This window comes from Eriocheir sinensis, chromosome 4, assembly GCF_024679095.1.
Source record: "Eriocheir sinensis breed Jianghai 21 chromosome 4, ASM2467909v1, whole genome shotgun sequence".
Lineage (NCBI taxonomy): Eukaryota > Metazoa > Arthropoda > Malacostraca > Decapoda > Varunidae > Eriocheir > Eriocheir sinensis.
The window spans coordinates 6,183,005-6,205,984 of record NC_066512.1 but is presented as its reverse complement, the minus strand read 5'-3'; the positions used below and the strand labels follow the sequence as shown (position 1 = coordinate 6,205,984).

At 42.7% G+C, this 22,980-nt stretch overlaps 1 protein-coding gene across 9 annotated transcripts in view; it reads right to left on the bottom strand.

Annotated features, from left to right (window-relative positions):
- LOC127008130 (cadherin-23-like) overlaps positions 1 to 22,980 on the bottom strand; it is a 303,940-nt gene that overhangs the window by 119,166 nt on the left and 161,794 nt on the right. The gene's annotated exons all lie outside the window — the stretch shown is intronic.

Sequence of the window (22,980 nt, the reverse complement as noted above, 5' to 3'; positions counted from 1 at the left end):
ATAATACACAGATAAATGTATAAAGGAATAAAATATATGTAAGAAAAATCAACAGAAGAAAACTAACACCCGGAAAAACAAAGGAGAAAATATATATAATAATAATAAAAAGAAATTAAAACGATCACGTCTCCGATGGTGGTTTGGCCATGAAGGTAACCACTGCCTTCAGGTGTTCTGTGTTATTAATGAACAGGTGACCCAGCCTTGCCCTCTCCTTCCTCCCACCTCCTGCTCCTCCCTTCCTCAACCGGCCCTTTCCTCCTCCTTCGCTCCTTTCCTCAACCAGCCTCTCCCTTCATTCCCTCCCTCCTTTCCTTAACCTGCCCCTCCCTTCATTTCCTCCCTCCACTCCCTCCTTTCCTTAACCTGCCCCTCCCTCCATTCCCTCCCTTCCTCAACCTGCTCCTCCCTCCATTCCTTCCTTCACTCCTTTCCTCAAACAGCCTTTCCTCTTCCTTCGCTTCTCTCCTCAATCTGCCTCTTCCTCCATTCCCTCTTTTCCTCAACTTACTCCTCTCTGCATTCCCTTCGTTCCTCAGCCTGCCCCTCCCTCGTTTCCTCAACCTCTCCCTCCCTTTATTCCCTCCTTCCTCCTTCCTCCACGCCCTCCACTGGCGCCTCCATCTTGTCTTTCCTTCCTTCAGCCCCTCTTAAAGTTCTTTCATCCATCATTTGCAACTATCCATCCTCGTTCCCTCTCTTTCCTCTCGTCTCCTTTTTCCTTCGTTTATTCTTCTTCCTCACCGATCCTCATATCTCTCTTCTCTCTTGTCTTGGATCCTTTTCTTCCATTTCTTCCTCCCTTCTTCTCTATACCAAGTCCACCTTATCTATCTTTGCCTCCTTTTGATCATCCATCCCATCCCCTTCTTCATTGCTCCAGCACCTCTTTTTCTTCCTCCTTACATCCTCTACTTTTTCATCCCTCCCTCCATCTTTCGTCTGCCGTTCCCTCCCTTCTGTCCCTCCTTGGCCCATCCTTCTCTGCCTCCTTTTCTACCTCGGTCCCTCCCTCCCTCCCTCCTGCCCTCCCTTCTGTCACTTCACTCCCTCCGTCTCTACTCCCAACATAGCCTTCCTGGCTCCACCCCTGCCCCTCTCTCTCTCTCTCTATCTCTCTCTCTCTCTCTCTCTCTCTCTCTCTCTCTCTCTCTCTCTCTCTCTCTGTGTGTGACAACCGACATTACTAAATAATCACTAACCTATTTTTTCCGACCTATCTTGCGCAACACACACACACACACACACACACACACAGGGGAATAATACTAAGCGATGCAAAACGGAGAGAAAAGTCATAATAATAGTATAACGGCGGGCAAAAAAGGATTAAGACAGATCATGCATACAAACACGGATAACAAAACGACTTTAATCACGACGCGGCGAGAAACACAAAAAACCTGAGAACAATGAGCCGTGAAAACTTGCCGCGTCATGGAGAGAGAGAGAGAGAGAGAGAGAGAGAGAGAGAGAGAGAGAGAGAGAGAGAGAGAGAGAGAGAGAGAGAGAGACTTATGTAATCTTATGCGTAATGAAAGGGAAATGCAAGGCGGACAAAGAAATAGTCTAAGAAATGAGAAAAAAAAGAGCGTGGTAAAGAAAGATACAGAGAGAGAGAGAGAGAGAGAGAGAGAGAGAGAGAGAGAGAGAGAGAGAGAGAGAGAGAGAGAGAGAGAGAGAGAGAGAGAGAGAGAGAGAGAGAGAGAGAGAGAGAGAGAGAGAGAGAGAGAGAGAGACTAGATCCGACCTCCAGCTCTCACCTCTTGTGCCCTCTGTCTCTCCCGCCCCTCCCGCCCCCCCATAATTACGCCCCAACACCCGCGGATCCTAAACTGTCGCTGGCATTGGGCGTCTCCGTTATGCCCGTGTGTTCCGCTACGAGGCCCCGGGGATGCTGGAGCAGGGGGAAGGAAAGCAGAAGGTGGGCTGGTATTTGTCTTATCATTTCTGTTACGCGTTTTCTTAATGCTAACCTGTTTATTATTACAACCGGGGTGCTGGAGGTCAGGGATGAGGTGGAAGGAAGGCGGATGCTACTCCATTTTTTTTTCAGTTAACTAGTACTGTTATTTATACTCACATTACTGTTACAACTACTACTGTTACTATTACTCCTGCTCCTCCTCCTCCTCGTCCTACTGCTACTACCACTACTACTATTAATACTGCTACTTTTGCTGCTGGTCTTACTCTTCCTACCACAACCATTATTACTACTACTACTTCTACTACTACTACTACTACTACTACTACTACTACTACTACTACTACTACTACGACTACTACTACTACTTCTACTATTACAACGCAACAAGTACAACCAACACCAAATATTACTACAACAACTACTGCTACTACCACCACCACAACCACCATCACTACTACTACTACTACTACTACTACTACGACTACTATTACTACTATTAAAGAAAGAAACAATAACAAAGATCAACAGTAACAATAAATAGGTGACAGGTGAGAAGGGAACGGTACTCAGGTTGATGAGCGGCAGGTGGACGTAACTGTGCGTGTCATTATTGGTGTGTAAACAACGATCAAGACAACAACAAACAGCAACAACAAGAACACGGATGAGACGCAAGAGACAATAATGACAACACAGAAAACAGCGCCAAAATATAAGGAAAAATAATAATGATACCAGTGAGAACATGTGAAATAGAAGATAGTACAAAAGATACCAATAATAAGACACTATTTTGTACGTGATAATAATAGTGAGAAACATCTCTGGAAAACCGAAGAAAGCTGAAAATATCTTATCAGCCTCGCCCTTTAACCCTACACGCCAGAAAACAAAGAAAATAAAGCGAAAAAATAGCATTCCCCACATAACGAACCCGATTAAAATAGTAAAAAATGACACAATCGAGAAACAAAAAAACAGGGAAGAAATCTTTAAAACAGGCGATAAAAACACCCACACGGAAAAAAAACACGGAGAGAATTTTACGAAGTGTCACTGTCTTTACTGTTCGTCCCTTTTCATGCGGATTTGTTAAGGTTTTCATAAGGTTAGGTTAGGTTAGGTTAGGCAAGGCGGGGACGAAGTAGCTGTATGTTCCTAGTGTTATTAGAAGAACATCTGTTACAATAAATGAATAAAATGCCACTTTTACCTTCACCTGTTACGATACTACTTACATATGTTGCATTAGATAAGTATAATAGATTATATAAATTCATAAATAAACGAAAAAATGAATAAACAAGCATAATACAAATACAGATAAGACAAGTACAGCAAACCAAAAGAAAAAAAAAACCCGGTGAACAAATGCCTCGTATAACAGGTAATATAACTTCATAAATAAACTGAAAAATGAATAAACAAACATGAAACAAATACAAATAAGACAAGTATAGCAGAATGACCAAAACAAAAAAAAAACTTGGTGAACAAATGCCTCAAGTGCCCCCCTACCCCAACACACCCGACAAACAGGAAGAGAACCAACAAACCGGCCCACACAAGATGCCACGCCTTGACGTAATGTGGCAGAGCTTGACCTGACCTTACCTATCACGCCCTCACCTCATGCTGACCCCCCCCCCCTTCATATCTTGCCACCCTTCTTAACCCTAACCTAATATAAGTAATTCCGCCTAACGTATCCTTGCCTTACTTACCAAACCTAACTTCGCTGTATTTAACCTTGCCTTACCTACCTAACTACCTCCGACTAATTCAACTTCATCTTACTTACCTAACTTACTATTGCCTCACCTGCCATATCCTACCTTAACCTAATCAACTTCGCCTGACCTGTAGTTACCCAATATGCCGAGTCTTAATTCATAATTTTATAACAAAGCAAAATTTCATCACCTAACCTAACTTACTTCGCCTAACCTAACCTAACCTTCCCTGCCCTGCCCCACCCTGCCATGCCTGGGTTGTGTAGGGTGGGGAAAGTTGGAGAGTTTCGTTTAGTCGGCGCAACACCTGTGGTCATATGCCGGAGAGAGACAGAAGGGGAAGGAATTATAGGAAAAGGGAACAGATCCAAGGAGACGGGACACAACCCCCGATTAATACCTGGTGCCCATTCACTGCTGGGTGGACAGGGGCGTAAGGTATCGGAAAAGCCGTGTAGGATGGGGAGTGGTCGTGCTTGTTCGTATAGGGAGGAAAAAGCATGTGATGTGCAGGTTGTGTAGGGTAAGGAATGGTTTGGTCCTGACCTAGCCTAAGTTATTCTAACATCGCCTCACCTACCATTTGCAAACCTAACTTATCTTGACCTTACCTATATTTCTTCCCTTTCCATAATCTCATTCTCCCTTCCGTTATCCCTCACCCAACGCAGTCATTAACCTCATGATACGTCGGCTTTCTTCTCTCACCCCACACCCCATCCAATCTACCTATACTCAAACCCCCTCCCCCTCCCTTCTCAAAACACAAACCCTACCCAACCCCATCAAACACTAAGATTTCACCTCTTTAATTCCACCTTCAATTCCTACCCAAACCACCCCAAACCTCCTCAACCTCATCCTCTCAAACCTTCCTCAACCCCATCAACTCTAAATCCCTCAACCTATGTTCACCTTCAACCACATCAACTCTACCCCCCCCTCAACCCCATCAACAACCGCCCCCCCCCCCAACCTCCCCAGGCACAACTCCAAGTAAGGCGAGGTCGTGCTTACAGCGGATTGGCTAATACGGATCCTGTCTCCGTTAATGACTGTTACCCGTAGGAGGAGGAGGAGGAGGAGGAGGAGGAAGATTGTTGGAGGAGGGAAACGCAAGGTGGAAAAATAAATACAACAAAGACAGAAAAGAGCACGAATAGGCACAGATGAGAGAGAGAGAGAGAGAGAGAGAGAGAGAGAGAGAGAGAGAGAGAGAGAGAGAGAGAGAGAGAGAGAGAGAGAGAGAGAGAGAGAGAGAGAGAGAGAGAGAGAGAGAGAGAGAGAGAGAGAGAGAGAGAGAGAGAGAGAGAGAGAGAGAGAGAGAAAGCATTCACCTTAACCCAACATGAAAAAAGACTACCTCAGAGATAAATTGAGAAAAACTTAAGGAAAAACACAAAAACAAGCTAATCCTTCATCTTCCTTCGCTTCTCACCTCCAGGAAAAAAATAACTTATTCAGGTAGGCCTAAAACTAGACGATGGCAGCTGATCATTTGGTGAAAAATAATAATAGAGAAATTGAAAAAAAAACGGTAAAGATGTTAATGTGAGAAAAGGGAGAAAAAGCGACAAAGGGTGGAACATATGTCGTAGCTACAAGAAGAAAAAAAATACTTCTACTTCCGATAATAATAATAATAATAATAATAATAATAATAATAATAATAATAATAATAATAATAATAATAATAATAATAATAATAATAATGATAATAATAATAACAACTAATAATTCAGTAACAAGAAAATAAGAAGAAATAAAGAAAGAATGAAGGAATAAAAGAATAGTTAAGCAAAGAAAGAAAGATAAGGAAAAATAGAAAGTAGGCAACATTCATAATCCCAAAGCAAAACATCATTATCTACTTTTTTTCCTCCTTTCTCTTCCTCGCCTTCATAATTTTCTCTCTCTTTATGGGTGCATCGTCCATGTTCCTCACGCGTCCACTTATATCACGCTAATGGGACAGGATTTTTATGCCCTTTAACATTAGTGCATATTTGTAGTTTGTGTGTGTGTGTGTGTGTGTGTGTGTGTTGTTTGGCAGATGGGAAACAGTTACTTTTGACATTTACTCCCTCCAGAACACACACACACACACACACACACACACACACACACACACACACACACACACACACACACACACGGGAGCAAAGGTCGTTCCAAGAAGCACTATCAAATATTTCTTAATTATATATGCCATTAGCAATTAACAATAATCTACACTTAAATACCCTGTCGCAACATCTTCCACTGCAATTTTCGATTTAGGTCAAGATAACAGGCGTAGCATAGCATATTCACTTACATTATATGCATTGTTTTTTTTTATATATATTTTCCGCTTGATATACTGCAGGAGAATAACATAACCTGAAGTAATGCGAGTCTTCCTCTTCCTCTTCCTCTTCCTTTTCCTCTTCCTCGCGCTGCACCGTAATTAATAAACTTCTCAGCAATTTTCTCATCATCACGGGCTGTTAATATGCTTCTTCTCGTTTGTAATGATGAGTCTGTTCTTCAGGTCTCGAGAACGCTCCATCACTGTTACGAGGCCATAAAGGATTTCCTCACACACACACACACACACACACACACACACACACACACACACACACACACACACACACACACAGGGCGCCATTCATGTCAACTCGTTTCTCCGACTTACCTAAGGAGGAGGAGGAGGAGGAGGAGGAGGAAGAGGAAGAAGAGGAGGAGGAGGAGGAGGAGGAGGAACACAATAACAACTAGCAAAGATAAGACAAAAGAAGATGGAGGAAAGGAACGTGCAGAAAGGAAGAACAGAATAGGGAGAAAAGGAAAGGAGAGAGCAAAACAGAAATGAAAGAGATAAACAGAAAGTCAGCAAAGTGATTTACATACATACACACACACAAATACATGCATACATACATGAGGGGGAGGAGTCCTTATTTTCCTTTCCTCTCCCGTGCCGTAGGAAAACAAAAGGGGGGGGAGGAAGGAAAGGAAGGGAGACCTGACCACTAATATTTGGAGGCAGAGACAAGGACCACACCTCACCCATCTCGTCCCCTACCTAACGCCCCTTACCCAAACACCCCTTAAGTTGCCCCCCATCCCCCCTCCTTCACCCCCCCTGCTGCCACCATTACCATCTTCCCTCTTTCTCTCTCCCTTTCCATTTCTTCACCTTTCCTCCTCTCCCTTCTCCTTTCCTTCTCTTCCTTACACACGACTACACCTTACATCTACATGCGTGCGCTCTCTCTCTCTCTCTCTCTCTCTCTCTCTCTCTCTCTCTCTCTCTCTCTCTCTCTCTCTCTCTCTCTCTCTCTCTCTCTCTCTCTCTCTCTCTCTCATCCCTTCGCCATGCCATACCCACACGCTTACACTCCTTTTATTTCTATACCTTCATTTTTCAGCCTTCTCACACACACTTTCCATCGCCCATCTCTATTCCCTTTTTGTCCCTCACCATTCCCTAATCACTCCTGCCGTTACTCCTCGCTCTACTCCCCTTCCTAGCACTCCGCACTCCACACTCTCCGTTCTTTCCTCCTCCCGCTGCTCCCCCATCCTTGAGACGCCATCACCTGCCCATGTTACACTATGCCCCATCACATTTTGCTCCGTCTCCATATGAACGAACACGCCCCTACATCTTTTACTCCCGCCCTTTCCTCACCCTACACAGCCCACACTTGCACCCCATTTTCCATCCCCATAGGAACTAGCACGCCACTTCATCTATCACCTCTACCCTTTCTTCACCATATATAGCTCACCCGTCACCCCTTTTTCCCTTTCCTACGATGTAATGCGACACTTTATATAACACCTCTACCCCTCCTCCGCTATGTAACACCCCTTCACACCACCCCTTGGCCCCTTCATTATCTATTCCCTCTCCAAGCATGCTACTTATCAACCCACCACCCACTTCCTTTCCGTTCTTCCCTTACGCACCATCCCACACCACTACCTCACTACTCCTCAACGCAACCACCTTCACCCCTACAGACTGACTTCTCTTCTTCACTCTACCCACTACTAACGCCCTACCCTCACCCCCTCACACTTCCTTCGCTCCTTTACCGTACCACCCGAGCACCCTTACTTTGCTCCCTTTAGACCACCCCAACCCCTTTCCCTTCAGCCTCCCTTCACTCCGTCACTCAGGCAGAAGGAATTAGAGTGCACGGCTTCTCGGGCATCCAGCATCCGGGGGGGGATTAGATGAAAACCAGTTCCTCACCTCATCTCTCTCCTTACCAGCCTCCATAATGCATCCTGGTCCTCTATACACTCACAAAGCCAGGCGCCTTATACTGCCTTTTCCTTCCCTCCGACCCTTTCTCCCTCTTTTCCTTTGTCCAGTTTTTCCTCGCTCTTTTTTGTGGGTCAGTATATGCATCATGGTCCTTTATATATTTAGAAAGTCATGATGCATATATTATCTTTTCCTTTTTCCCCTTTCCTTTTTTTTGTCCCTTTTATCCCCTTGAATATTGATCCCAGTTTTATTTTCCTTTTTAGCCTTCATGTACATTCTGGTCCTTCAGTATGCATCCTATTTATATAAACTCTCAAAATCAGACACCATGCGCTGCCCTTTCCTTTCTTCTCCTTCCTGTTTGTTTCACTTTACTTTCATCTACGTAATTTTTGATCCTCCTTTCCCTTTCCAGCCAGCTTCCGTACGTAATCTTCATAAATCCACAAGTCAAGTTTCATACACTACTTTTTACTTAATTTTCCTTCGTGCCTCTTTCTCATTACTGCATCTACATATGTCAACTTATTTCTTTCTTCTTTCTCCTTCCAAGCCCACATATGGATTCTTGTCATATACTACTAATTCACAAAGCTAGACCCTTACTACTCCTTTTCCATTCCTTCCTTTTCTGCCTTCCAGCCTTCACCAATAAACTCCTTAATTTCTTTTTTTATCATTACCTGTCCACATCAGCGTCACATACTACCCAAATTAATGAAGCAATATTTTCCATACTTCCCTCGTCCCTTCATTTTTTATCCCCTTTATCTCTCTCTCTCCATCATTTTTTTTTATGATTTTTAACTCTGTATTAACCAGCTCACCTTGGTAACCTTATACGTACACACACAAAAAAATATCTGCCTATTGTTTCTCTCCTGCACTCTCCCCCATATACTTCATCAATTTACATGGTTTATTTTCATTTGTTCTGTATTTCGTTTCCTCTTTTTAACCTTATTCAAGCACCTTCACCCAAAGCGTACAAAGCCAGACTTCATACGTTTTTATATCTTGCCTCTTCTTCCCCTTGATTAGCTATTACAAGGAAGGATCAGCATCTTTAACTTTTCATCCCTTTGCTGAGTCTTGCTTTCGCTCTTCCATGCCACCTTCATTATATTCCCTTTTCTCCTTTCATCTTTTAACCCTTCTTTTTATCTCCCTCCTCTCCCCACAAACCTTTTAACAATCTGCCTCCCCATCAATCCTATTTTTTCTCCCATTTTTTCCCTCTCTCCTTTCCCTTGAACCTTTTAAACAAATTGCCTCCACATCAATTCCTTTTTTCACATTTTCTTTACGACTTAGAAGGTCATGACAACAATCATCGTTTCTATCCTCTCATTTTCTTTTAAGACGCAACGAATGTGTTAAATATCCTTCTGCACCAAAGTCAGGTGAGACGTGGCAAGCCGCTTGGACCATTAACCTCATTAACCTGGCCGTTACACGCTTCTAAAGTAATTGCTAAATAACTGCTCGGGTAATTGCTCCAGTTAGGCGGACAGAGTGTATTAGACAAATAAATAGATAAGTACGCATGGATATAATTATGTGGATGGCTGGCTGGCTTTTGGGGTAGACAAGTAGAAGAAACTAAGAGGTAATTAAACACACAAACAGGTACAAAGGCGGACAGTAGAACGGCGTGCACGAAATGGATAAGTGCACTGTGATATAATTATGTATAGAACTGTCTGGCTGTCTGGATAAATAGGTATATAAACACACGAATAAACGGATGATTAATCGAGACACTGCTCGACGTTATTTGTTTAAGATGAACTGATAAGTTTACACACACACACACACACACACACACAGACACACAGAGACAGACAGACCGACCGACCGACACACACACACACACACACACACAGAGAGAGAGAGAGAGAGAGAGAGAGAGAGAGAGAGAGAGAGAGAGAGAGAGAGAGAGAGAGAGAGAGAGAGAGAGAGAGAGAGAGAGAGAGAGAGAGAGAGAGAGAGAGAGAGAGCGCTGGTGGAATGCTTGGGTAAGATATCAACAAATATACTGGAATAAAGATCAATTGATGGATATTAGTTTTACGACAGACACTACAAGACAAATAAAAGGAAAAAAAAAAAACCTTGCAGAGGACGATGGCAGAAGACCACGATCAGAGTGGTCAGATAAACGACACGGGCGGATATTTGTATGTAGGTGGCTAATGAGATGAATACATGAATACACAGATGAATGGGCAAGAACTTCGAATCTACATAATTATAAGCATTAGCGGGTGAAGAAATTAGCCGCGATTACTTGATTATACATATGCCAATACCAATTACTTTATATCTATGACCTAGCTCTTCTCATTGTGCCCACCTGTTCATCATCTATACATTTATCAGTATAGTATTATCTTTTTCTTGACCTCAAACTAGCCTGTCCTCTCATTTGAAAAAGAAAGTCATTTGATAATTTTCTGCAGCCACTAGTTTCTTCGAGGTTCAGATTGTAATACTTTTTCCTCTCTTTATTCTATGCATATAATTATTGGTTTGTATCTGTTACCTAAAAAAAAAAGAAGTATCTATCGTAACTGAAAACAAGTACAGTACAAGTAAAAGTATGGTACCTACAGTAGAGAAGCTTGACTAGCCTCACACACACACAAACCCGTCAGTCTGTCTCACCCCCAGTCCCATACAATAAAGAAATTCAACAAGGAAACGAGTAGAGATCTCACCACCACCACCACCACCACCACCCTACTCCTCTACCATCACAAGTATATTTTCTTCCACCATTATCATTCTATTTTTCTCTCTCTCCTCCCCCTCCTCTGAATACACTTAAGGGGTCCATTTGGCGAGTGATTGGTCAACCTTTTCCGAGAGAGAGAGAAAGAGAGAGAGAGTCGTAGCTGCACTGAAGGTCTCTCTCTGGCTCTCTCTTACTGGAGAATAAAAAAATAGCAACGACTACGATAATTCACATAGCAACAACAACAACAACAACAATAATAATAATAATAATAATAATAATAATAATAATAATAATAATAATAATAATAATAATAATAATAATAATAATAATAATAATAATAATAATAATATAGATAAACCTCGTCTCCCGTCTTTCCCTCCACTCTGTCCTCATTCTAAGCACAACACTTGTCATCCTTACTCCCTTTTTTCTCCTCATAAATAAAACTTAAATTCTACAGCATCAGCCCAACTCGCCTCATAAATCCTCATCTTAAATCCATCTTTGGCCCCCGTCATAATCGACCTTCACAGAGACTCGAACGCCGGCCCAGCGCTAGTGATGGATGGCTCGGAGACACTTTGTTCGCCACGCCCTCCAGCATAATTGTAACTGTTGATGCGGGGAATAAATTATAGCATATCGCCTTCCCGTGTTTGTACAACGATGTCTCAGTTTCCGTCTTTCTCTTAGTCTTACATGCTCGAGAGGTTCTAGCATAAAGAAATAATGGACAAATGTGTTAGTTGTGGAGATGCATTAACTCTTCATTTTAACGAGAGAAAGAGAGCTTGTAAGATTGTATACACCCAAGGAAGACTAACACATAATGAACAAAGAAGAATAGTGTTAGTTGTGGAGAAGATGCATTAACTCCTCTTCTTTTAACGAGAGATAGATCGTAAGACTTATATATTTAATGTATGTTAGAGAACCTCATTTGTAAGAGAAAGAAGAAACAATAAAGAAAGATCGTTGGCTTTTGGGAGAGAAAGAATCCTGCTCCGCCCCCCAAGCACGAGGGAGGAAAAAAAGTTAAGACTATTCAAGGACAGACTAAGTTATCCAGAGAGAGAAAAGATAAATATCAGTTAAAGAAAATAACGTTGAGAGCAATTTAGTGAGGAGAGATAAGAAAGAATAAAAAAATGTTTGAAGGTTAAGCAGAACACACACGACTATGAACTTTGAATAGAATTAATTAAAAGGAAGAAACAAAGATCTCACACATTAAAACGTGAACTCCTGCCTATGTGTGCAGTTCAAGGACATTATATTCTTCCCGTTTACGTAGTATTTATTTAATTTTTAAAGGACAAAAAATATGATTAGGGTAGGAACGTTAGTATGCGATCACTGTGTTAGAGTCCGATCACTTTCAATTTTGGTTGAAAAAAAACTTCTACTGAGAAAACTACAAAAGATATATTATCAGACAGACCACCAATATGTAAAGGAATAAAAGCTAAATATTGTGTGAAAAAATGAAGTAAATGGGATAAATAGTTTAGCTTCTACCATACTCGAAAGGTAAGATACTGTCTGTTTTCTCCCGATTCTTACGGCAACCCGTAAGGAAATAACATTTTTCATAAAATTATAAATGATATATCTTTACGTTTTCTCTTTAATATTATGATGTTATGGTGTTGTGGAATGTTGGAATAACACGAGGAACTTTTGAAATAGTTGTTTAAATAGCACATTGTCCTAGTAAAGAGCAGTGATCGAATACTAAATCAAAAATCCTCTGTGTGTTAGAATCCGATCACGAAATATTATCCTTCCAAAATGCGTCAGTCTATGCGACATAACATTATTTTTAAGTTTGCATGTGTTACTGGATTCGTAATTTTCGTAGTTCCTTTACTTTATTATATAGTGTTCTGTGTTAGTATCCGATCAGTGATCGACCAGAGTGGTCAATCAGTCGACCACAGTGGTCAATCAGTTGACCACAGTGGTCAATCAGTCGACCACAGTGGTCAATCAGTCGACCACAGTGGTCAATCAGTCGACCACAGTGGTCAATCAGTCGACCACAGTGGTCAGTCAGTCGACCATAGTGGTCAATCAGTCGACCATAGTGGTCAATCAGTCGACCATAGTGGTCAATCAGTCGACCATAGTGGTCGACTGATCAACCACAGTGATAGATAACTTAATCACTTTGGTAACTGAATGTTATTTACTAAGACCGTGATTTTTTGCACAAATTTAATGTATTATGAACAAGTTACGTGTGTTGGACTACACAGAAGCCATTGGCGGGTCGTCGGTAGCTTATACGTACCGTACACCACTGCCCACCCCCTGCGGGCCCCCCATCACGCGCGCAGCTCAGTAAGCTAAAGTTAACTTCAGACTCCCATCAAAAGAGACATTCCTATCACCAAACATGAAGAACAAGCCCAAACAAGGATCAACTATCAGCGCTGCATTTAAGGGCTACAAGTGGTTCCCATCACCACGTAAAACACAAGGTCCTAAGTACAAAAAAACCATTAGAGACAAGACCTTTGCTCTTTCTTCATCAGCTGCAGTAGTTACTTGAAAAGGAACGCAATGCTAAACAAGCTTTAGAGCTCAAGAAACGCAGTAAGGATTCAAAACTACCCAAGAAAGGCAAGTCTGCTCAGACATCTGAACCAGTGACTGCTTCAACATCAGTGAACACTCTAACTGAGGAAAATGAAGATTCTTCCAGTGATGAATCGCTAGAAGCCCAGCATGGTACCGTTGGAAGACAGTGATGATGACTCAATTGGTTTAGAAACTATTGCCACTGAAAATGCACTGCAGTTCATAGATCTTCAACAGCAACCTGAGCAAGGATCGTGGGTTATGGTTAAGTTACCTGTCATTCATTCTACTTTCAAAGGTAGAAAGACTGTTACACATAAAGCTTGTCTTGGTAGAATAGAAAGAGTAGCAGAAGAGGGCCTTGAGGTACACTTTCTTAAGGAATTGGAAGCTAAGAAGGATCACTTTGTTTGGGGCAGTTCTGACGATTTTTCTTTCCCAGTGACACCAGATGAAGTTTGTGTTATTCAAAGTAAATGTGTAACGGATGTGATTCAGGGTAGAACTGCTACAATTAAGGTTGAAAATGGAGTAGTAGCAGCTGGGAAGAGTTGTCTTGGAATAATATAATTTCATGCTTCAGTGATGTTCAATAGGAATTTTACTTTCATTTTAACTTCCAGAAATTATGTTTGATGAGTAGGCTAACTAATGTGGTTACTTTATTCTTAGGAACATGGTTAGTTCTGCTATTCTTAGGAACATGGTTATTTTAGGTATTCTCAAGAACATGATTCATTTGATTCAAGCTATTTTCAGAAACATGGTTACTGGTACCGGTACTTTAGTTATTCTCAGGAACATGGTTAGCCTACTTAGCCTATTCTGAGGAACAAGGTTAAAATTGCTTAGTTTAGCCATATTATGTATTATCATCATTGCAAGCATATTAAAACATTATTTGCATTCTCATTCATCATGTGTTTTCTTCCTCCCAGAAATTTTTTTTTTTATGTATTTCGTCACTAGGCCCCTAAGGGCAAAAGATAAATATAAATTTGAAATAAACTGCATTTTATTTTGATGACTCAATTTATATGTTTGGATTTTTAATGGCAAGTGATTGGAATTAGCTGGCAAGTGATTGGACTTAGCAGTAATACCATTATCTCCAATCACGTAGCAAATGTATGCATGTATGAAAAATTATGTTCCACAGAAATTTGGCATTGGTCTTAATATAAACATTAATGACTACTGAAGGATTTGAGAGGTAAACAAAATCAGTTTTGTACTAAGTTTGAGTTTAAATCTGTGATCAAAAGAAATACATGGCACTTCCTGATTGGATACTAACGCTCCTACCCTACCTAACTTGAGTAAAAAAGAGAGAGAGAGAGAGAGAGAGAGAGAGAGAGAGAGAGAGAGAGAGAGAGAGAGAGAGAGAGAGAGAGAGAGAGAGAGAGAGAGAGAGAGAGAGAGAGAGAGAGAATATCAGCCTCATAAACCAATCGTACACTTTTTCATTTTCCATACATATCAAATGTATTTTTATATGCAAAAGCAACTCATGTACAAGAAAAAATAACTATCGCATATTAATCACATAAACCTCTTAGTGCACGTACAGGTCATATATACATTTTACTATACATATTTCACTTTATGAACAACAAGAATATTATAATTGAAGGAGAAAATAATGATAAAACAAAATTTGTTTTACCTGAGGAACCTTTTCGCATGCGTGCAGTTTAAGTACATTACAAACGATCTTTAGGTTTCCTTATCTATTCATTCGAACTTTTCAGCAAAAGAATGAAAATAATAAATCATACAACTGACCATGCGAGCCCCTTAGTGATAAGAAAATTAACACGCATATTAATTCTTGCAAATTTGTTCTTACTTCTTCTACAAACACATAACTTAAGGAAACATTAGGAAAAATATACACCGCACATTAACAACATTAAACTGTTAGTCAATCCGTGTAGTTAAGGTAATTTTACGTTTTACTCTCACATTTATCCTCGATTATTTTTCTAGGCGTCTGCTCTTAAATCATGTTGACTTATACGACTCCCGCAGCCAAGATTACGTCCGCGGCAAGGGACCCCGGGCCGTCTCTTTTTTATCGTCACATTTACATAAAAATATACACACGTCGGCGGTCTGCCCTTACGGCCCCATATTGACAAAGAGACGCCGCCACCACCATCACCGCCGCCGCCACTATCTCCACCACAACCATGACTACCACCACTGCCTCCCCTGTCATCTCCCTACCATCACCACTATTACCACTATTTGCGACTGCACTCTCCCTAACATCAGCAGCCACTACTTCAGTCACTGCCGCTATCATCAATGTCACATCTTCAGCATTTATTCCTTCTCCTCCTTCGCCTCTTTCGCTTCTGCTCTTTCTTCTCCATCTTCCTCCTACTACTTATACAACTATTACTACTCAATGTTATGCAATACCGAACAACATAACAACTGTATTTTCAATCTCAACACCACATCACCATTACCACTACTACTACTACTACTACTACTACTATTACTACCGTTACTACTATTGCTACCCTCATCACCATCACTGCCATCTTCACATCCCCTCACCTCTTGCTACCATAGTCGCTACACCACCGCAATCTGCACCCTTAACATCACCACCAATATCGTCTTTTAGCTGTCGCCATCAAATACTCACCACCACCACCCAGCCTTTCACCACCTCCACCTAACAACAGTATCACCACAATCTAAACGACATCATCACTGTAGTTGAAATCGTTACTACCCCTTGTTGCTACTGCTGCTGCTGCTGTTGGTGGTGGTGGTGGTGCTGCTGCTACTCCTACAACTGTTACTACTACTACTACTACTACTACTACCACTACATTTTTTTCTACTACTACTACTACGGGCCTCCATCCATTAGAGTTGCGTTGTGAGCGGTATCTTTTCTCATATCCTTTCACAAAGCAATTCACTACTACTACTACTACTACTACTACCACCTTCACTATTATTCTATCTTTCACTTCTAACACTATCAACCCAACCACTGTATGGTCTCTAGTTGGCTCGAGGGCATTTTACACCATCCCCCTCATCACCATAACCCCCACCCCCAGCACCACCGTTACCACCACCAGCACGCAGTGACCCGCACGTTACACAACACTTAGTGATTCAATCGCACCATGAACGTAGGGTCGTGAGGCACCAATCTTCTCATGGCTGATACACACACACACACACACACACACACACGTATACAATAGTACCAGACATGCAAACACTATATGTACAGACACGGAAAGGAACACATTATTTTACAAGTACTGTTACTACTTTAACAACTACTATTACTACCACCACGATTTCTACTACTACTATTACACACACACACACACACACACACACACACACACACACACACACACACACACACACACACATGCATGCAATAGCACATTCCCGCACGTACAGGCATAGGTTTACACAAATATGCAAACAGATTTTCCTTCTCACTTTGTTATTTCTCTCTCTCTCTCTCTCTCTCTCTCTCTCTCTCTCTCTCTCTCCACAGAAACAACGCACTATAAAAACGGTGAAAATATCCATAAATAAAGATTATATGCTCAACACTTTTTTTCACAAAGATGGCGAAAGGAAGGAGAGGTCGGCTTTCTTTGTCTTCAGATGACTTTTTCTGTGTCTTTTTTTACCTATCTGTATTTTTCTCTTATCTTCTGTCTTCCTTTCTTCACTTCTCTTTGATACTGAGGTCGACCAAGCGCTATAACCCGTGACGAGGCCGTTCAATCTTAGTCTTACGTGTTGCTGCGCTGTCGTTATACTGCGCCATAAATCTTTTCGGTGCAGTATGAATGTTGTCGTATCACCCAGAAGTCATACAGTCATCACAACACAAACGGAATTCAGGAGTAAAACAAAACGCCTCATTGTTCGTTCTTTCTCTTTCTCTAACTTCTTTCCATCTTATATTAAAATTATATGCACATCTTTTATCCTCTACTTCACAAATCATTTTTAATATTTCCGGTTCCGTTATCTTATCGACGTATACTTCATTAATTTCCACCTTTAGTTTACTTTATTTCTGTTCTTCTTTCATTTTCACCTTTCTGATAACTCTTCTTTCTTCCTTTGAGTTCAAACTTTCATTTCTTTTATATTTTCATCATCTCTGCCTCACATTTTTCCTGATTCGAAGTCAACATCCTTGTGTGTGCTCTGGAGGAGGAGGAGGAGGAGGAGGAGGAGGAGGAGGTGATGGAAGGTTATCACAGAGGGCAAAATTGAGGGCTAGCAGGGGAGGTGACGGGGAGCATGCAGAGCTGGCAATGTGGCAGGGGATGAGGGGAGGGCCGGTAGGGGGGTAGGGTAAGGGTGGAGATGGGTGGGAAGATGGAAGTTCGGGGGTGATGTGAGGGGAGGAGGATTGAGGTAACGCTAAAGGAAGATGATTGGAGGAGGAGGAGGAGGAGGTCAAATTTACTCAACGTTTCTAATCGTGAAACGCCGCACTGTAGTTGCATAGGGGGAGGAGGAGGAGGAGGAGGAGGAGGGACGAAAGAGTGCCACAGAGGCGTTATCGTGAGTCGTGTGTGTGTGTGTGTGTGTGTGTGTGTGTGTGTGTGTGTGTGTGTTACGTGACCTGCCCCGTTAGCCCTCCTGGGAGGTAGGAGGAGGAGGGTCATATGACAGAGGTAGGGAGAGAGGGAGGAAGGGAGGGAAAGAGGGAGGGAGGGAGGAAAGGAGAGAAGGTCGTGGGCATGTGTCGGATTTGCTTCCCTCCCTCCCTCACCCTCTGTTTGCACTGCCCTGCCCTCCCTCGAGAGTAAGGAAGGGACGGAAAGGGAAGGGAGAGGAAGGGAAGGGAAGGGAAAGGTCAGAGGGGGCAGTGTGGGTCGTAGTGGGTATTAGGGTGGGGACAGCGGGTACAGTTTGGTCACAGTTCGTAAAGGTAGAATCACAGTGGGTACAGTTTGTGAGGGTGAGGGCTTAGTGGGTACAGGCTAGTCACGGTTTGTGTAGGTAGTCATATGTGGGAAATGGGTACAAACTTTTCTCACAGATTCCATTAGGTTCACAGTCGTATGGATAGCGTAGTAAAACGGCTGAAGGAGGGGCACAGGAAACAATGGTAGAGGTAAAGTTGCCATGGTAGAACATAGTCAGGTCAGAATTCGTACACGTGGCGATACAGTGGAAGCAGGCAGGCAGGAAAGGGAAACAAAGAAAACAGGCATGAATGAATTACAGAGGGAAAGACAGAACAACTGGGTGACTTATGGGTAAACAAGTGGTATGGAGGTAAACTGTTATACTCTTTTCGCTTTAACTTCGACATTAAGCCCCGCCTCTGCCAGACTAACATCCACCAGTCATGCAGTCTGACTTGGAGAGGGCGTGCGTCGGTTGTTGATGGGCAGAAAATATACACTTAATCGATGATGTGGGGAGTGGCTTATTTTCTAAGTTTACATCAATAGAGTTATGGGTGAAACAGGCTTACTGATGGACAGGCTGACAGATTGATTGAGCAGTGTAGTACTGGCTGATCGATTGACAGCAAAATTCCATCATGACGCTGCATCATCGTTGGACATATAATTATGACGCCGCACTATGAATAATGTAACACTATGAAAGGAAAAACGTACGATTTTCCCCTACTTAAGCGATATTGAGAAGAAAAACAATTATTCCTTAAAGACGAAGAAGAAAATGAGAGCTGGATAGGGCATAAACACGGTACATAAATAGGTTCACTCATTGTTTCATAAGATATAAGCCATATCAACCTATGAAGAAAAAAATGCGTAAAGAAAGATATGCGCCATTTTTCATTTCACTTTACTATTTTCTTTTTCATAACACAATAATCCGTCGCACACAAAAAGAGAAACCACACGGCTAGACAAAAAATGGTTTAGAAAGGTAAACAAAGAAGCAAGGTCAGGTGGGTAAGCGGTAAGAGTAGGGTAGGGAAAAGGTAGTGCAGGGCTCGGTAAGTGAGATAATTGCAGGGTGAGGCAAGGTCAGATGACAGGTAAGGGTAGGGTGTACGTCAGAGCCAAATAGTAGGGTCACAGGGCACGGCTAGGCAGGGCGAGGCGAGGTAGGGCATAAAGCAGGGTTACAGGGCAGGGTATGGAGACAATGTAAGAGCGAGAGTAAGAAAGCAAAGCGTAAGACAGGGTAAAGGTAAAAGGCAGGGCAGGGCAAGGGAGGGCAGAGAAAGATAGGGCAGGGAAGGGCAGGGCAGGGGAGGGCAGAGCAGGGCAGTGCATGGTATAAGGCAGGGTCACAGAGCGGGGATGGCAGAGTATATGGCAAGAGTACAGGTCATGGCACGGTTGAATGAGGTACATGAAAGCAGGGTCGAAGAGGCGGGTCTGAAAAGGCCACGCTAGGTCAGGGCAGAGCAGGTCAGGTCAGGTCATGGCAGGGCAGGGCGGCATCATTGGGTGAGATAGACGGCAAAGTCACATAACACGCCAGGGCAGGGTACAGGGCGGGCAGGTATAGGCAGGCAGGGTATGGGGCAGGCAGGGTCACAGGTCACGGAGGGCAGGGCAGGGCAGCTTCCCGTTACAGGTCCCGGGCAGTAAAAGAAAACCCACCATCACGTCCCTCCCCGCTGACACACCCGAGACGAGGCGGAGGAGGGGGAGAGGAGGAAGTCACGAGCGAGGGGCGATAACAGGCAGAACAAACTGGCCGCCCTCTCCCCCCTCCTCGGTGACGTTGATCAAACAGACACGGCCGATACTTCGACCACAGACCTTCTCTTAGGACCCTCCCTTGATTTCCTGCTCGCCCACGAACTCCCTAACCTCGCCCTTGCTTTTATGATCTTCAGTTTTGGTTTCCCTTCATTCTCATTCCATAACCTTTACTTTCTTTAATTCTTCTTTAAGCATTTTCCTGAACAGCCAATATCATCCTTTAATTCCCCTTTCTTCTTTTCTCCTTACCTCTCCCTTTATTAACTTTTTTTCCCTCTACTTTCCTTAATTATTTCTTACTTTTCCTAAATATCCCTTTCCTTTCCTAAGCTCCCCGTTAATTTTTCATATAAACTACATTGCTGAATGCTCAGAATATTATTTTATGAGTAACTCCCTCCTAAATAATTTATATTTCTATCTACAAAACTTCTCTTCCCTCAACCGCATAAGAAATCTATAAACTCCTTATTTCTTCAGACCAGGAGAATATTCTTTTCCTTTTCCATTTTTTTATGTCTCAAAGTGAAACGGCTTAAACTTTATTTGCGCAACGCCAGCCACGCCCCTCGCACAGAGAATAGTCGATACGGTTGTTACTGTGCATCGCGTCGTGGCCATGGATTATGTATTATCACCTGTAATGCTTTGCGAGAGCCCATTATTTTTGGAGTGTAGGAAAGAAAAGTCTGTAGCATTCGACACCCTCCTTTTCTTTTATCCTACAACCTTTCCTCCTTTTCCTTCACGTCTTCTCTTCTTAGTGATCAACAATGCCTACATTATTTTTCTATCCTGTACAGACAATAACTGCACAAGCCTCTTTTTTTTCTCTGCTTCCACGTTTTCTATTCGGACTCGATCAGTTTTAACGGCGTGTGAATATTCTATGCAATCAGAAGCGTCCTTACTATTTTACCTTCACTCATTTTCATCCACGTGTAAAATAGTAAGTCAAACATCTACACACAAGTTTCGCATCCTTCCCATCCTCTTGCCTTTCCTTTGACGCACCGTCAGGCTTGGAAATACATCTCCACAATTCTTTCATCTTTTCCTTCTTTCTCAAAACATCACTTTCCATGGAGTAACTCGTTTGAGAGTATTGTGCAGTATTACGGTATTACTTTTTTCACACCTTAAATTATCCCCTCAAGAGTAAACTAGTTTAAACACACAGCTTTTCCTCTGTCTTTTCCTTCCTAAATAACATTCTTTCTCCACTCTATACTATTCTTTTCCTTCAAAATATTCGTGAATGGTATACTACACACACTCACCATAGATTCCCCTTCGAATTCCATTCACTTTCCTTCCAAATAAAAAAAAAAAAAAAGTACTTCCTTGGAGTTCCTAAGCACGCACGACTCTTTTTCACCTAGAATAATTTTCCCCGACAGATTTAACAAGCCCGAGGCAATACGCCCCCTCATAGTTTTCCCTTCTTGCCTTCGCCTCTCTTCAGAACGGAAAACAACTAGTTGATAGAAATACTCCTCTGAAATCACCATACACACAGTTAATTTTCCCCCCTTCAGAGTAAATAAGCCAATGGTACTACGGGCTTCCATATAGTTTTCCCGTCCTTTTCCTTCACCTCCCATCAAAAAATATATATAGATCGTAGTCCAGCCTCGACCCATCACGACCTGCACACCCCATCCATCCCTTCTCCACATCCTGCCTAAAAAATAAAAAAAAACAATACTTTAAATCAACGAAAATTATACAGGTGGAAAGTGGCAGGCAGCAGCGATACCCCCTTCCCCGCCATCCCCACCTCCTCTTCCTCTTCCTCAGGGTTCGACGGCGCCTTCTCCTCCTCCACCACCCTCCTGCCGCCGCCGGTCTGTCATTACGTCACTCAGCAGCTCCTCGCAGGCCTGCCTCTAATTGATTTTTATGTGCCATTCCGGATAAGTGGATGATTTCGGATAAGCGGGGGTGACTTCGGGTAAGGGAGGTAACATAAGAGTACTTTGTTTGCCGAGGCGTGAAGCCGGTGTGTGTGTGTGTGTGTGTGTGTGTGTGTGTGTGAAAAGGTAGATGGGTGGGTAGGTGGGTGGATGGGTGGGTAAATAGGCAGTTAGTTAAGAGCGGTTCGGTATGTACCAATACTTATATAGATAGGCTGATAGGAACGTCGTTAGGGCGGCAGGTATAGAGATCGAAAGGTTGATAGGAAGAAAGGTAGACATGTAGGCAGGTACGTAAACAGGTGTTCTAGATTCTTGACATATTCACCTCTCTCTCTCTCTCTCTCTCTCTCTCTCTCTCTCTCTCTCTCTCTCAAGTATCAATAAACAATTATGGATTCCGCTGCCATTACTTGACTTTCCCCTCACCTGCCGATCATTCCCTTCATTCTATACCCTCACCACCACCACCACACCCACCACTATCATCACCATCACCTAAACCACCATCATCACAACAACCGTATTCCACTGCCAATATCTGACTTTCCCTTCACCTTCCATTTATTCCCTACTCTCACCACCACTGCCATCACCACCAACACCACCTCAATCACCATCAACACCATATTCCACAATCGACATCAAATATTCCTTGCACTGTTGTCGCCATCACCAAACTCACCACCGCCTACACCACCATGCACCTAAACTACCGCTCACTCGCACATCCGTCAGCAACCACCAACTACCATCACTTCCAGCCCTGAGCATCACTACCATCACCACCACCACGACCTGCAGCATCACGAGAAAGCCTGGCTAATACAAGGCTTCCAGAGGGCTTCGTGGGGACGGGCACACTAAGGGATTATTTTCTGGGCGTCTTACATGAGGGTGTGGGCAGGGCGAGGTGAGGCCAGGCACACACCTTTCTGGCAACATTATATTAACTTTTCATCTTTCCCCACCTGTTTCCTTCTTTTCTCCTTATTTAATTCTGCCATTCGTGTCCTCTCTATCTATCTGTTTATCTATGTCTCCCTCTCTCTCTCTCTTCAAGGGGTCTTGTTCCCGTCATCTCCTTGCAGTTAT